Source organism: Ambystoma mexicanum, chromosome 13 (assembly GCF_040938575.1).
Source record: "Ambystoma mexicanum isolate Mex_15411 chromosome 13, UKY_AmexF1_1, whole genome shotgun sequence".
Lineage (NCBI taxonomy): Eukaryota > Metazoa > Chordata > Amphibia > Caudata > Ambystomatidae > Ambystoma > Ambystoma mexicanum.
Genome location: NC_090938.1, coordinates 552258924 through 552273389, shown reverse-complemented (window position 1 = coordinate 552273389; position 14466 = coordinate 552258924). Strand labels below are relative to the sequence as shown.

The following is a 14466-nucleotide window of genomic DNA, read 5'->3' as shown; positions in this document are numbered from 1 at the left end:
CGAACCCTTTACCCCAAAGTACAGTTTCTGTGAGCATACGCCGGCCCATAAAGCTCACCTGTGAATTATGGAAGAAAAGCTCTCCGTCCTGCTACTTCTGGCAGTGGTGTGTCGAATGGGATCTAGTTCCTTCACTGATCCCTGATAATGGTTAGTCCAGTCCAGCTGCGACTATGCTTCTCCCTATGATTGGTAAGTCTTTCTTGAGATCTTGTGAAGCTGTTCGTTCAGTTTAATGTCTTTATATGTTGCTCCTATTTATGCCCGCAATAATGTCTTCTGTTTTCTTCCCTTAGATGGCAATGTGGCCTCAATGCAGCTGTGAGACGTGAGACGCGGCCGGATGGAAGATGGATGCTACCTCAAAGTTCGACAGGAGGTAAGTGATGGTTTAAGGAAAAGTGCGAAGTATGGCGAAGGGCAACCTTAAACTGACTGTTTTTTCGATGTCTAACCTTGTCTTCTGTTTTTCCTTGCAGGTGCTGCTGTCAACGATGGAGCGTGTCGTGCTGCGGTGCCAAGATGAAGATTTCGGCATTCGGGAAAGTGTAAAGATGAATACTTGTTTCGCCGAAGAGCTGTACAGGTAAGAACAGCTTCCCCAGTTGGTAAGTATGCTGGCAGGAAGTAGGATGTCCAGGAAGCAGGATCTTCAAATGTAAGTCTGACCTCAGGCGACGGTGACCGGCACGCTGCTTGCAAGTGCAGAATAACGAGAAGCGCCTGTCCTGAGGATCGGGGCAGCTTATATAGCCGAGATCGTCGGCACGCCCAGTAGGGCTGGCTTACCAGCCACACCCTGCCACTCCTAGAGAGTGAGCACATGCGAAGGCAATCCATTAGCAGCCACACCCAAGAATACACTTGGGGCTGCTTAATGGATGGAATGTTCAAGCTTAATGCATCCTGCTTAATGGATGGAATGTTCAATATTAATGCATCTGAAGTGCTATGTCCATAATAAAAGCTTTTTGGTGTTAAATGGATGTTCTTGTTTACTTTTGTTCATGAGCCTGGCGCCAGAAGCGCCAGGACAATGTCCACCCAGGTCTCCTGTGCATGCGACCCCTGCATGCCTGTGCTCCTGACTCCATGACCATGACACACAGGGAGTTTTGGGAACCTCCCTCACTTCCTGCTCCCGCCAGACAGCCAGGAGCCGGAGGCGGGTTGCACTTGTGAATCCCGCCAAAGACGAGATGAACAAAGGGACCAAACCTGGTTTGGTGTGCAGAGTAAACCTCAAGAAGGACCTTTCCACAAAGCAATGACGAGAAAAGAAGACCGGTTTCATTTTGACAAAAATGTCACCCATGGGTGCATTACCATGGCTGCGAACGCAGCCCACGGCAAAATCCTGTAATGGTAGTAAAATGTAAACCACTGCCACCAGCCATTCAGTGAAGAAAGGGTAACAAAAACATGTTACATGAGAAGCTAGACAAATGGGATACTAAGTAGCCCCTCCAGCATCCTATTGTAATATAGTGTGTGCTGGGTCTAGAAAGTTACAAATGTAAGTAAAGTCAATTTCACTTTACTGCTCTGGAAACAGTAGTTTATTCCAGAGAAGGTATTTAAACCTTGGGAAATCTGAGAGACTTCCCTGTGTCACTGCACTGAAGGTGCTGTGTGATACAATGCAAAGGATGATGCCTATGGAGTTTGTCAGACTCCACAACCAAAAGAAACACAGAGTACAAAATCCCATTAAAATACATGAGAGAGTGGGAAAAAGGGTCTCACTCTCTCCAGGTTCAAAATCAAACCCTCAAAATCCAGCAAAGTTGCTGGGGGTCTCCAAGGTAGAGGGAATTGGCACAATTCTGAGAATTCTCCCTAACAGCCAAAGAACACGGGAAAATCTTGTGGCACAACGGTTAGGCAAGATTTTCTTTTTGCAACTTTCCCTCCATAGTTTCCTGTAGAACCCCATTCTTTTAACTCTTTTTTATCCTGCCCTGACATTTTGAAGCAAAGTAAAGCCTTCAGAGTCACTTGCCTTTTGCTCACTTGTTATGGGGAAATTGATCAGTCATTCTGTTAGAACAGTTTTTTTGAAGTCCAACTAACGGCTTAGGTAAAACCATAAAACTGAGACAGTACTAAACTCCACTTTTTAGAATAAAGTTGTACCATCAGAGTATATGGTAGTGTAGACAGAGCGGCCAGGCTTATTTTAGGAGGGAGAGAGGGCTGTAAGAAGGTACAAAGAATATTCAGCATACCAACAGAAACACTAGTATTATAAAAAAGAAAGGTTTATTCTAAATACAGTTAGGTCAAGTTAAGTCTTGGGGTAAGTACTTAGTCATAGACTCATAAATTATAAAAACAACAATGCGTGAAGGTACATAGGCCAAAGCACAAACCTTGTTTGGAAAACTAACAGTATTTCTAGGCAAGCCAGACCTTATCAAACACATTTAGTATAGGACACACATTCATGGAGAGTAAAACCATAAGTTACTTTCTGATTACTTTCAGTAATACAAGGGTAGTAGACCCTAGGAGTTGTGCAGTGACACTCCGTTAAGAAATCACTTAGTAAACCCACCTGCAAGTATACTTTTCTGAATAGTTGAACACTCATTCAAGGGACAGTAGAAACCTATAACCATATTCAGGATAACACAAAGTTATACTAGGTCAGTAAAGCCTTTTGCTGTAATATACAATTACAGTTGCTTTTTAGCTCAGTGGAACACAGACTAAGGTAAGCAAGAACTCTCTACACTAATTTAGGATTGCAGCAGGCAGATCAAGGTCAGCTACACCTGCATAACACTTTAAGAATGGCCCACAACTGTTCTAGGCAGGTAATACCTAATTTGTAATATACTATTACAGTTGCTTTTTAGGTCAGTGGAACACAGACTAAGGTAAGCAATAACTCACTTATTTTAGGATGGCAGACCAAGGTAAGTAAAACCTATATACTTTTAAAAGGAGCTATCAGCAACTTAATGGTAGGTATAAACCGAAGACTATTTTAGAATCTGTATAATACGGACCAGGGAAAGCAACTAACACTAATCTTCTGAAAGAAATAGTTAAGTGAAGCCAACAGCATTACTTTTGGGGAGGGGCACAAGCAATTCACAGGTGGGTAAAGTAACCTCACATACACTTCTCAGAATGGCACAACACACATTCAATGTAAGAACATTTGTACCTGCTCACTCTCAGAGTTACAGTTACCAACCAACTCTTTTACAAGTAAACTTTGAAACACATGTTCTCTTTTCTAGGCAACATACCCAATCATTAGAAAGTCTTTCCCTTATTCTTGGAGCATGGGATTTCTCAGTGGCAGAAGGGGGGGGGGGGTCACTAGGTCTCTAATATCCAGCAGATAGTTCAGGAAGGCACAAAAGTAGCAAGTCAGAGTTCCTAAGGAATACTGTTCACAGATAAGTATTAGAGGTTGAAAGGATCCAGGAACTTCTGAGAAGACACCCTAGGCGGATTCCAGCAGTGGGCCTGGGTGAACTGGATGAGAGGACCCCCAATCACAGAAACACCCCAAAGCTTTACAGAAATCACATAGGCTGAAGGTAAGTAAATACCTCAGCCAACACAGTACCTCATCACAGAAGAAGAGTTGCAGCAGGGGAGACTTCAGGATCTGCAGCCAAAAACCTGGTCGATGTATTCCTTTGTCATGAAGATGGAAGGCAGGACTTTGGAAGGGATTTTGCAGCAAAGATCAACAAGGAAGGCTCCAGGCAAGAGTTTCTTCTCGTCTGGATGGGGCTCTGTGGTTTTGGCACCCTTTTCAGGAGCCAGAAGAAGACTGCATTTCGCTGATTGGATTCCCGTCACTTGCAAGGTCCAGCAATCTGATGAGGGAACTTTTCGGATTCAATTCATGTCTCTGGAGGTCCAGTAGGATGCCACCAAAATGTTAGCCCAATTTGGAATACCATGCCAGGCTCTGGGTCGGGGTATTCATTTTCAGAGTCCTCAGGTCGCATGGAAGGAAGGGTAACAGCAGGCTTCAGTTACACAGCAGGCACTCTGGTCGCTGGTAATCTACTCAGCCGCATTTTCGTCATCTTCCGCTTTGGATTCAGGTCCAGTGGTCAACTACCTCTTCAGCTTCCAGGATCAGACTTTTATGCAGGAACCCAGCCAATCAAAACAGAAGTGCAACATTCAAACCTGGGGGGTTGGCAGTCCTTTCAGGACAGCCAGCCACCCAGCTTTAACTGGATTCCTACAGGCAGGCTGGAAGACAAAGGGCTGCAGAATTTTAGACCTTCCTCCCTCGCTTGTACCTTTACCGCAGCTGTGAAAACAGCCCCCGGTAAAGGTGCACCAAATTTGTAAAAAGGTTCACTGCCACCAACTATTTAAGTGAAGCTTGTCATTGTAACAGAAATGTTACAGTGCTAGTGAGAGGTGGGGTGTGCTGGTTTCACCTAACAAAATGTAGAAGGGCTACAAAATATCCTTTCTACACTTGAGTACTGTCATACTCACAAGGTTAGCTCTAAAAAGTAAAAGGGGAGCCCCAAGACGAACCCTGTAACAATAAAAATTATAAGTTACTCACCGTAGTGACTAACCTTAGTCCCCTTTCCTCCATACTATATGGGCGTCCCTTCCAAGGGACAGAAGACAGAACCTTTTTCACCAGAAAAAACCTTCTTCCCCTTTAAATTTAGAGGCGCATGGGGGTGCGGCACTTGGAGTATGTGGCTGCCCTGACTCCGCCCTCCGGCGCCGCACCTCAGTCCCCATAGACGCATCGACAATAGATTAACATTGCCTAGTGACACCAGTTTTATTAGGGGGGGGAGGATGGTGGGATGTATGGAGCAAAGGGGACTAAGAGTACGTTAGTCACTACAGTGAGTAACGTATAATAATTTATTATATATTTCCTCTTTCCTCCCTACTGCATGGGCGATTACAACTGAGTGTAGCCCCAGGGTGGAGAGGAGACCCTCCTTAAGCAAACAGGTTTCTAAGAGCCGCATGTCCTAAAGCCGCGTCTGATCTAGAGCCGGCATCCAAACAGTAGTGCTTGCAGAAAGCCGAAGGGGTGGCCCATGTGGTCGCCCTGCTTATAACTTGCCAGGGGACATGCCGCTAGAATGCGATGGCCGTTTCCTTGACTCTGACCGCGTGGGCGTGCATGTTGGCTGGAAGTGGCTTATGCTGTCCCTCGTAAGCTTCTTTGATGGCCAAGATCATTCAACAGGCTATGGAGGCCTGATATCCTGGTCTAGATCTACCAAAGGTGACACAAAGTGTGTCCGACTTGCGGAGGTCCTTGGTCCTGTCCAAGTAGAATTTCAGGGCACGCCTGCCATCCAGGCAGTGCAGAACTCTCTGTACCTCGTCTTTGGGCTCAGCAAAAAACATAGGCAGCACTATTTCTTCATTTAGATGGAATGCGGAAGGCACCTTAGGTAGGAATGCTGGGTGTGGCCGCAGGACTACTTTATCTCTGTGAAACATAGTGTAGAGTTCTGAGGCGAACAGCACCTGGATTTCACTTACCCTGTGAGCCGAGTTGAGACCGACTAGCAAGGCCGTCTTAATGGTGACCAACCTGATGTCCGCAGATGCCATTGGCTCAAATGGTTTGTGCGCCAGGGCACCCAATACTATATTGAGGTTGCACACGTGGTGTGGCCTCTTGATGGGCGGGTAGAGTCTGGCGAGTCCCGTCGGATGCTTTTTGACAATGGGTTTGGAAGAGGAGAAGACCTCTTCCTCTGAGTTTCTGTAGAGCCCAATGGCTGCCAAGTAAGTGCGGCAAGTGTCTACCTGCACACCCGAGTGTGCGAGGTGCGCCGAGAAGGAGAGCACGTCGCCCAATGTACATGCAATGGGGTTGATGTCCTCAGCGTCTGCCCAGTGGCAGAACCTGGTACACTTGCTCTTGTAATGGGCCCTGGTAGCTTGCTTTGCTCCTAGCGCCCTGTATGATCTCTAGATTAGCCTGACACAGGCTGAGGTGTCCTAGCATGACCTGCTCATGAACCATGCCGTAAGAGCTGGTTTCTGTGGCGCGGGGTGAATGACCCTGCCCCCCTACTGCACCAGAAGATGTGGTGGGCCCGTCGGAAGGCAAATGGGAGGTCTCTCCGAGAGGCTGAGCAGCTCCGAGAGCCATGGCCTGGCTGGCCACCATGGAGCTATCAGAATGACGCTGAGTTGGTGAGACTCCTTGATCTTGCATATCACCCTGTGTATCAGCGGCGTGGGTGGGAAGGCATATGCTGTAATGCCGTTCCACTGAATCCGAAATGCGATATCCAGGGAGCCCGGGCCCTGCACTTGCCAGGAGGCAAATTGTTAGCACTTCCTGTTGTCCCAGGAGGCAAAGAGGTCCACCTGGGGGAGTCCCCATTTGCTGAAGATCTCCTGCAGTACAAGGTCGTTTAGCTGCCACTCCTAATTGTCCGCTCACAGTCTGCTGAGCCTGTCCGCCCCCAGGTTGGACTCCCCAGAAGGTGGACGGCCGTGAGGTAGATTTTGTTCTCCAGGGCCCATTCCCACATGCTGACTGCCAGTCTCCACAGTGGAGGGGATGCGGTACTTCCCTGCTTGTTGACATAGAACATGTTGGTCGAGTTGTCTGTCTGAATGAGGACGATCTTGCTCTCGATAATTGGAAGGAAGGCATGGCATTCGCGTTGGCTTGACGAAGATACGGGATGCGTTGGCATACAGCTTCTTCCCGTACGCCTCCAAGATCTTCTCCTCCTTGCCTAGCAGTGCTGCTGAGGAAGAGACCGAGGATGACTGAGACTTGGAGTATAGTGATGCAGCAGCGATCACCGAAGAGTGCGGCTGAGGGTGGGCCGACAGCAAGAGTGTATCCCCCTCCATCTGCCAGTACTTGGCATCCAGGCATCGATTGACCGGCTGGACCGAGTGGGGCTTGAGCGAGCCCTTTTTGGCCGAGGCGACTATGTCCTTCTGCATCGGGATCCCTGTTCTGGCTGCGGAACGTAGTGTGAGGACTTCGGCGAGGACCGCCCTTTGATGGTTGCTCGACCTCGGTTTGAGGAAGGCCCAAGTACTCTGTCAGCACTGCAAAACGTTCATGGAAGGCCTTGGCTGATGACGGTGTGTCGGGGTCCTCCTCCTCATCTGTGTCCACCTGAGGGTCCGGTTGGGGGATCAGGGGGGGGTGCTGGGTGCCGAAGGATGGGGTGTGGAGACCGGAGCTGGAGGCTGCAGCGGAGGCTGGTACGGTACCACCTGCACTATCGGTTGGAGGCTGAACAGTGGGCAGGGGTGCCTTTACTGGGGCCTGCGGTGCCGGAGCCATTGGCAGGAGCATGTCCCTGATGGCATCCCTGAGGATGACCCCCATTCAAAAGATTTCATGAGCCCGAGGAACCTTTCAAAGAATCTGTCCTCACAGGCCCGAGGGGTGGTAGGCGATACTGACGGGGTAGCAGGTGGCTGCTGGAGCCGTTGCATACCCTGACAATACGGACGCAGCGGAAAACTGCATTGTGCAGGGGAAGGGTAGGCTGTAGGCCACGTACCTGATTGACACAAGTCCCACCTTGACGCATGTTCCTCCACCTGCTCCCTGTCCTGGTGCGGTATCGGGCGGCCATTTTGTCAAGCTGCCTTCCACGTGACTGCGTCGTGTTGCTTGGCTCACTGGGCCCAGAACCTTCCAGGACTCTTAAGCGTGGATCATGAGGCCTACCCTGTTCCTCAGGACGAGGCCTGGTAGGCGTTTCTCCTTTGGCAGAGCTGCCGTTAGAACTAAGGCGGCCCCTCAAACATGTTGCCGATATTAGGGCACGGCCCCTCGGGTAACGACCCTGAAAAAGAACCTTCCGGTTCTCCAACACTGTCACCGGGAGGATCAACTGACCCCTCGCCCTACCGGCCGGTAGCCGATATAGCCTTGGTACTCGTGCTGGTATGAGGACCTGAGCGGTCCATCCTGCGCGGGCAAGTCCTTGGGAAGGAGTCTCCCTTGCACAGTGCGCTGGAAAAGAGCGGCACTATCTTGGGCTTGTATCGATGATAGACAAAGTCCTTTAGGTCCTCTGGAGGCGATCTCTGGAAAAGCTCCCTCCACCTGGCTAGTCTGTTCTTCAGAGAACTCGAGGAGAGCGCGTTGCACGCATTACAAGCTTGCCATCCGTGTTCTGGGCCAAGCCAACGTAGGCAGAGGGCGTGGGGGTCTTTAGTTGGAAAGAGCCTGTCGCAGGATGGACACCTGTAGAAGTCGACATGCACCGGGGAGGAGCGTGGTGCCTGAGGACCGAGTACCTGAATGATAAAAAGACAGAAGAGAAGAAGTATCTGCGCAGGGAATTACATGGCCGGAGCCAAACCCAGGAGCACCAGTGAATTCGGCCTGTTCCCGGCGACGTGGAAACGGGGATTGAGGTGTGGCGCCCGAGGGCAGAGCAGGGTAGCGCATGCTCTCAGGGCCGAACCCACGCACGCCTCTAAATTTAAAGGGGAAGAATTGTTTTTCTGGTGAAAAAGGTTCCGTCTCCCGTCCCTTGGAAGGGACGCCCATGCAGTATGAAGGAAAGGGGATGGGACGTGAGAGTAAGGTATGTACCAAAAGTTGTCAAAGAGGATAAAATTAAAAGGACACTGTGGAGAGTCTTAAAAATGGCACCCATAAAAAGAGTAAAATGTTCTTAGAGTGTGGAAAAAGGTTCCCACTCACTGAGGTATACGGAAAAATTATCCACCAGTTCAACAAACAGTTCCGGGGTTCTCACAAGTGAGGTAGATTTAGCACTAAGGTTATAATCTTACCCAACACCTTCAGACTATCAGTAATGGGAAACTTTGTTTCCCTTTTGAATTCTTGTATTTTTATAACTGAACACAGCACATTGCAGTGCAATAGGGATACGTTTCTATCACCCTAGCTTTTTACACATGGGATTTTTGGTTACTTTTATATGTGCCTAAAGACAAGCTGGTGGCAACAGGTACAACTGTTCTATTTTTGCATTATTTTTGGTGTGCATATTCGCGCTTAACGCGTATGGTTACTTAACATTGCTAGGGTCCTAAAATGGCTGTGCCACGAGATTTTCACTTTTTAAAAAAAAACAATTTTATTGATTTATTCACACAAAAAACAATACAAACCAAACACGCAGTGCATATATCAACAACTCAATTGTTCAGTACTTAATTTCAGTCACTGCTCCCCTTATCCCTCCTTCTTTATGAGCCTATTTATTCCACACACTCTGTATCTGCCTCGCGTGGTGGGGTCTCACTTTCTGTGGATTCTGTCAGATCTTGTATTGTTCCAAACAATTCCGCTATTAATGATTTCATTGCCATCAGGGTTCCCACCTCATCCTCTCCCCCTACATTGCTCGCCTCTTGCCATAACATGGTTTCTGCCTCCACCCATTTCCGCAAATCTTTCCACCACACCTCCACCTGTGGCTTGTGACATGTCTTCCATCGCATGGCAATCCTTTTTGCAAGCACATATGCTAGATCTTTCAGTTTACTAACATGCTTAAGTTTTGTGCTCTGGGGAACCCCCCCAGCAAGCAGGCCCAGGCTGTATCTATAATGATCGTGACCCCCTTTTTCCGCTAGTTTCTCTGCTACTTCACCCCAGAAACGCTCAATTACTGGGCATGACCAAAACATGTGTACCATGCAAGCCTTTTCTTCGTCGCATTTGGGACATGCTTGTCGTCCAGCATTTTCAAACCTAGATATCCTCTGGGGCTTCATATATGCGCTGTACGTAATATATAGTTGAGAAATATAGTTGTATCTGTTTTAGTCTCGCATTCCTTGACACCTTCTTGTGGTACCCCAGGGCCCGTTCCCACATCCCGTCCTCTATCGGGGCTCCTATTTCCGCTTCCCAGTCTAGTCTTAATTGTGTTAATTCCTTCCCGACCTTAGACATCATTTTCGTACAGTCTAGAGATCTCATGCCCCCCCTCCGTTATATCATATATTGTATCTATTATAGCATCTGGTTCTTCTTCCAGTACCGTTTCGGGCCATGTTTTCCTAATTCTCTGCACCATTCTGTGATATGTGATATACTGGCGTATGTGTAACCCCACTTCCTCCTCCAGCACTTCAAAGTTTATGATAGTCCCCTCTCGCCAGATATCTCCCATCGTTACTAACACCACGGATTCCCAATGGTTCCTGATTATCATCCTCAGCTGCTTATCTCCCCCTGCCAGTGCAACCAGTGGTATCTGCAGGGATCATGGGAATGGGTTCTCCATCATTTGGCATGCCCGGCGCCACATCTTCCACCCAAGTAGTATCATTTTAGGGCGGTCTTCCATTTCTGTCTTGGGCAGCCAGATCATTTCTCTTAAATAAAATGGGGCACAATCATGTCCAAACAACCTGGATTCGGGGGCCACTTCATCTGAGAGCCATTTAGCGATATATTGCAGTTGGCTTGCTACATAAACCTCATAATTAGGCAGTTTTATACCCCCTTTTTCATAAAAGTTCTGCAACTTCCATAGTGCCACCCTATTCCGGGTACCATGCCACAGAAAATCCCTACACATGCTGTTCAGCTTAGTAAAAATCTTCTTGGGTATCCGGTATGGAATATTCCCAAAATAATGCAGGAGGCTAAGTAGGACCACCATCTTAAGCATCGCCCCTCGTCCCATCATTGCTAGGGGCAACTTCACCCAGAATTTCATACACTTCTCGATTTTCTCAATGGCTACCTCGGAATTGTGCCTGTGCTCCTCTTCCACCGTATGGTACACGTCTATCACAAGATACCAGAAAGTACTAACCGCCCATGGTATTTGTAACACCGGTAACCAACCCAAAGGGATTCCCTTATAACTGCCTAACGGGAAAATACTAGATTTTTGAGGATTTACTGCTATACCAGACAGCCCCGCATATCTCTCCATCACTTCAAGGATATACTGGAGATTTTCCTCCGGGTGCCTCAAGTACAGCAGCAAGTCGTCCGCATATAAGGAGATCAAGTGCCTTTCCTGTCCCACCTCAATACCTATAGTATCGTATTGTTGTCCAAAGTATATTGCTAGGGGCTCCAGGGCTAATATATAGAGCATTGGGGACCATGGGCACCCCTGTCTGGTGCCTCTACTAAATTGCCATCTTCCAGATATCACTGATCCTGTTCTGACCCTGGCCAGCGGTTCACTATATAGCATCTTCGCCCACCTTATGTATCCAGGCCCCATTCCATAGCCCGCCAGCAGCCATGGCCACTTGACCGAATCGAAAGCCTTAACTGCATCCAGGGACACAATTCCCATTTTGCCCTCGTTCTTACTCCCCCATTCGACAACCCGTTGGAGTCGTCTATGATTATGTGTTATATTTCTATTTGGACATAGCCCGTCTGGTCGGGGTGTATTAGTTTGCCAAGAACTCTCTGCAACCTGTTTGCTAAGACAGCCGTCAGTATTTTGCTGTCTTGGTTCAACATCGACAAAGGTCTGAAAGAGCCACAGCTATGCCCAAGCTTGTTAGGTTTGTGAAGCGGTATTATGATCGCTTCTCTAAGTGACTCCGGCAGCCGTCCCACCTCAAACGCTTCATTTAACATTTCTAACATTGGGGGGAGCACTTCCTCTCTATATACTTTATAAAATTTACTTGGAAACTTGTCCGCCCCAGGAGTCTTACTAGTAGGTAGCTACCTCACCACTTTTTCTAACTCTTCCAAAGTAATTGGTGCGTCCAGCTCTTCTCTTTCCTCAAGACTTATCATAGGCAGTCCTATGTTCTCCAGTGTATCTGTTATCTCTCTAAGACTGTTTCCCTCCACATCCCCATATAATGACCTATAATAATTTGCAAACTCCTGATTAACTCCCTCTTGGGTGTCAGTTATACTACCATCTTCTCTCGTTATCATTCTAATTGTGGGTCTGGGAGTTTCGCTCTTGTATAACCATGCCAACAGCCTTCCTGTTTTATCCCCTCCCGCATGCTGTCTCTCTATGTATTTTTTATAATTGAGGTTGCACAATCTTTCCCATTGCTCCGTACATTTCTGCTGCAGTTTAAGTATCAATTCCATGTCTTCTCCTCCTCCCTTCAATGCCTTTTCCAGTTCCCTTTCCGTTTCTTGTAGGTCAGCCAGGATCCCACCTTGCAGGCCCTTCGATTTTGCTATGGCTGCCCCTCGCATCACTACTTTGAAGGCTTCCCATAATGTGCTCGCCGAGTCCACACTACCTGTATTTATCTCGAAGTAGTTTATGATCTCCTCCCTTATGTCTTCCCTGAAAACGGGATCCTTAAGTGCCTCTGCCCGGAGGCGCCACGTCGAAATCCTTGCCCTCGGGGGGCAATATTGCCACCCAAGCACAAGGGGCGAGTGGTCCGAGAGGACCCTCGCTTTATATTCCGCCTGAGTAATCTCAGTTGCTACTTCCGAAGTAGCAAAGACGTAGTCCAGCCTCGTATGCAACTGCTGCGGAGTAGTGCGAGTACTGCCTTTCCTGGGGGTGTCTCGTTCTCCACACGTCTACCAGACCAAAGTCATCTAGTAATGTCTGCAGTGCCTTAGCCGCTGGGGCGGGTCTATCAATCTTTCCATCCGATCTATCCTCCCTGGGGTTCAATACACAATTAAAATCCCCACCCCAGATCACTGCACCACCCATACACTTGCTAAGGTTAGTGCATAGAGTTCAAAATATGCTGCTGCATTCTGGTTGGGGGCGTATGTATTTACAATGTTTATTTCCCTATTCTCCACCAGTCCCCTCAATATGACCATCCTCCCATCCGCTTCCGCCACTTCCTGCAACCGTTGAAACAGGACACGCAGTACCACCCAAATGAGTACTCCTCTAGCATAAGCAGAGTATGTCGATCCCACCACAAACCCTTTCCATTTCTTCACAACCATCTCCATCTTTTCCCGTGTCAGGTGAGTCTCTTGCAACAGTGCAATGTCTATCTTTTGTCTGCGCAGGTGCAACAAAACCTTGTTCCTTTTCAAATAACTATTAAGTCCCCTGACATTCCACGTAATTATTTTAAGGTCCCCCATGGCCCATTAGAGTTCCCCTTCTCCTCCCATCGGTGCAGTCCAGACCCCACTTCCGTCTCAGTCTATATAGGCTCGTTTCCCGATTCAAACTTCCCTTAACTACCAACACCTCAAACACCCTTCCCCTGTCCACTCCACTACACACAACTCTGTCCCTCCCCCCTCCCTACCCAACCCCAACAAATGCCCAGCTCTATCCCTGGATCTCAGGCCCACCCGCATCTGGTCCTTCCCCGTGGTACTGAGAACTAGGACCCCGCGGGGCGTCACCAAGCTAATGGTGACCTACCTAAGCGCAATGCTATGGGGGTTCCAAGGTTGCTGCCCAGGAGCTCCCGCTTACATAATTATGATTAACCATTCCCATCGGATCTTGCAAGCATGTACTTGCCCAGCAGCACATTCCCAGTGGGCCTTATTTACTACTATATTCTAGTCCCAACGTCTTGCACTGTGTCACCTAAGGCACTATAGCAGCACGTTATTTATCTTCTTCAGCTCCCGTCCGGATACCAGTTTCTTGGGGGTGGCTCTGTGCATCCAACCAATCCATGGCGTCTTCTGGCGTTTCAAAAAACAAAATTTTGTTCTTCAGAGGAGCAGTTTGGCCGGGTAAAGCAGCATGTATCTATGCCCCGACTCTCTCAGTCTTCTTTTAACCGCCCCGAAGTTCATTCTGCTTCGTTGTACCTGCAAAGTATAGTCCGGGTATGCTGTGATTTTGCCGTCCCACTTTCAATCGTTCCGCCCTTCCGGAAGAATTCGAGTATTCTTTCCCGATCCCGATAATTTAGGATTTTTGCAATCATTGGCCTGGGTGGAGCCCCAAGGGGCGGCTTTCTTGTCAAAGCCCTGTGCGCTCTCTCAACAGCAAACCCCTGGGTCGGTTATTTCCTGCAGTAACATGGTTTCCACGTATTCCGTTGGGTTGGGCCCTTCAATTCCTTCCGGTACTCCAACGATGCGGATGTTATTGCGTCTGGCGCGTCCTTCTGCCTCCTCCGCTCTGTTCTCAAGGTTGCTCACTCGCTGTACAAGGGCATGGAGTTCCGATCTGTGTGCAGCGCATTCCGCCGTGTTTGGGGCCATCTCTTTTTCAAGGTTTCCAGTGCGCTCCGCAAGCGATCTCACAACTTGTCTTAGTAAGTTAACATCTTCCTGGACCGCTCCGACCTTAAGGTCCAGCGCCACTTTTAGTTTGTTCAAGGCCAAGCCTAGCTTAGTCTCCCAGGCAATCTTCAGATCCGCAATAGCAGCCAGCACCTCCTGGATTGTGCCCAGAAGCTCCTCCGGCACAGCAGTATTTTTGTCCTTGCTTCTGGCCCCTTCTGCCCCTGGAGATGTTTTGGCATAGGCCTCCAGCGTGGGCTGCTTGTTCTTTGGTCTCACAATTTTGTTGGACATTGTGCCGTGCCAGCTGGGTGTGGGCCCGCAGGGTCGCTTTTCGC

The 14466-nt window shown here is 48.5% G+C and overlaps 1 protein-coding gene across 10 annotated transcripts in view; it reads right to left on the bottom strand.

Annotated features, from left to right (window-relative positions):
* HDAC5 (histone deacetylase 5) overlaps positions 1-14466 on the bottom strand; it is a 2156790-nt gene that overhangs the window by 252507 nt on the left and 1889817 nt on the right. The gene's annotated exons all lie outside the window — the stretch shown is intronic.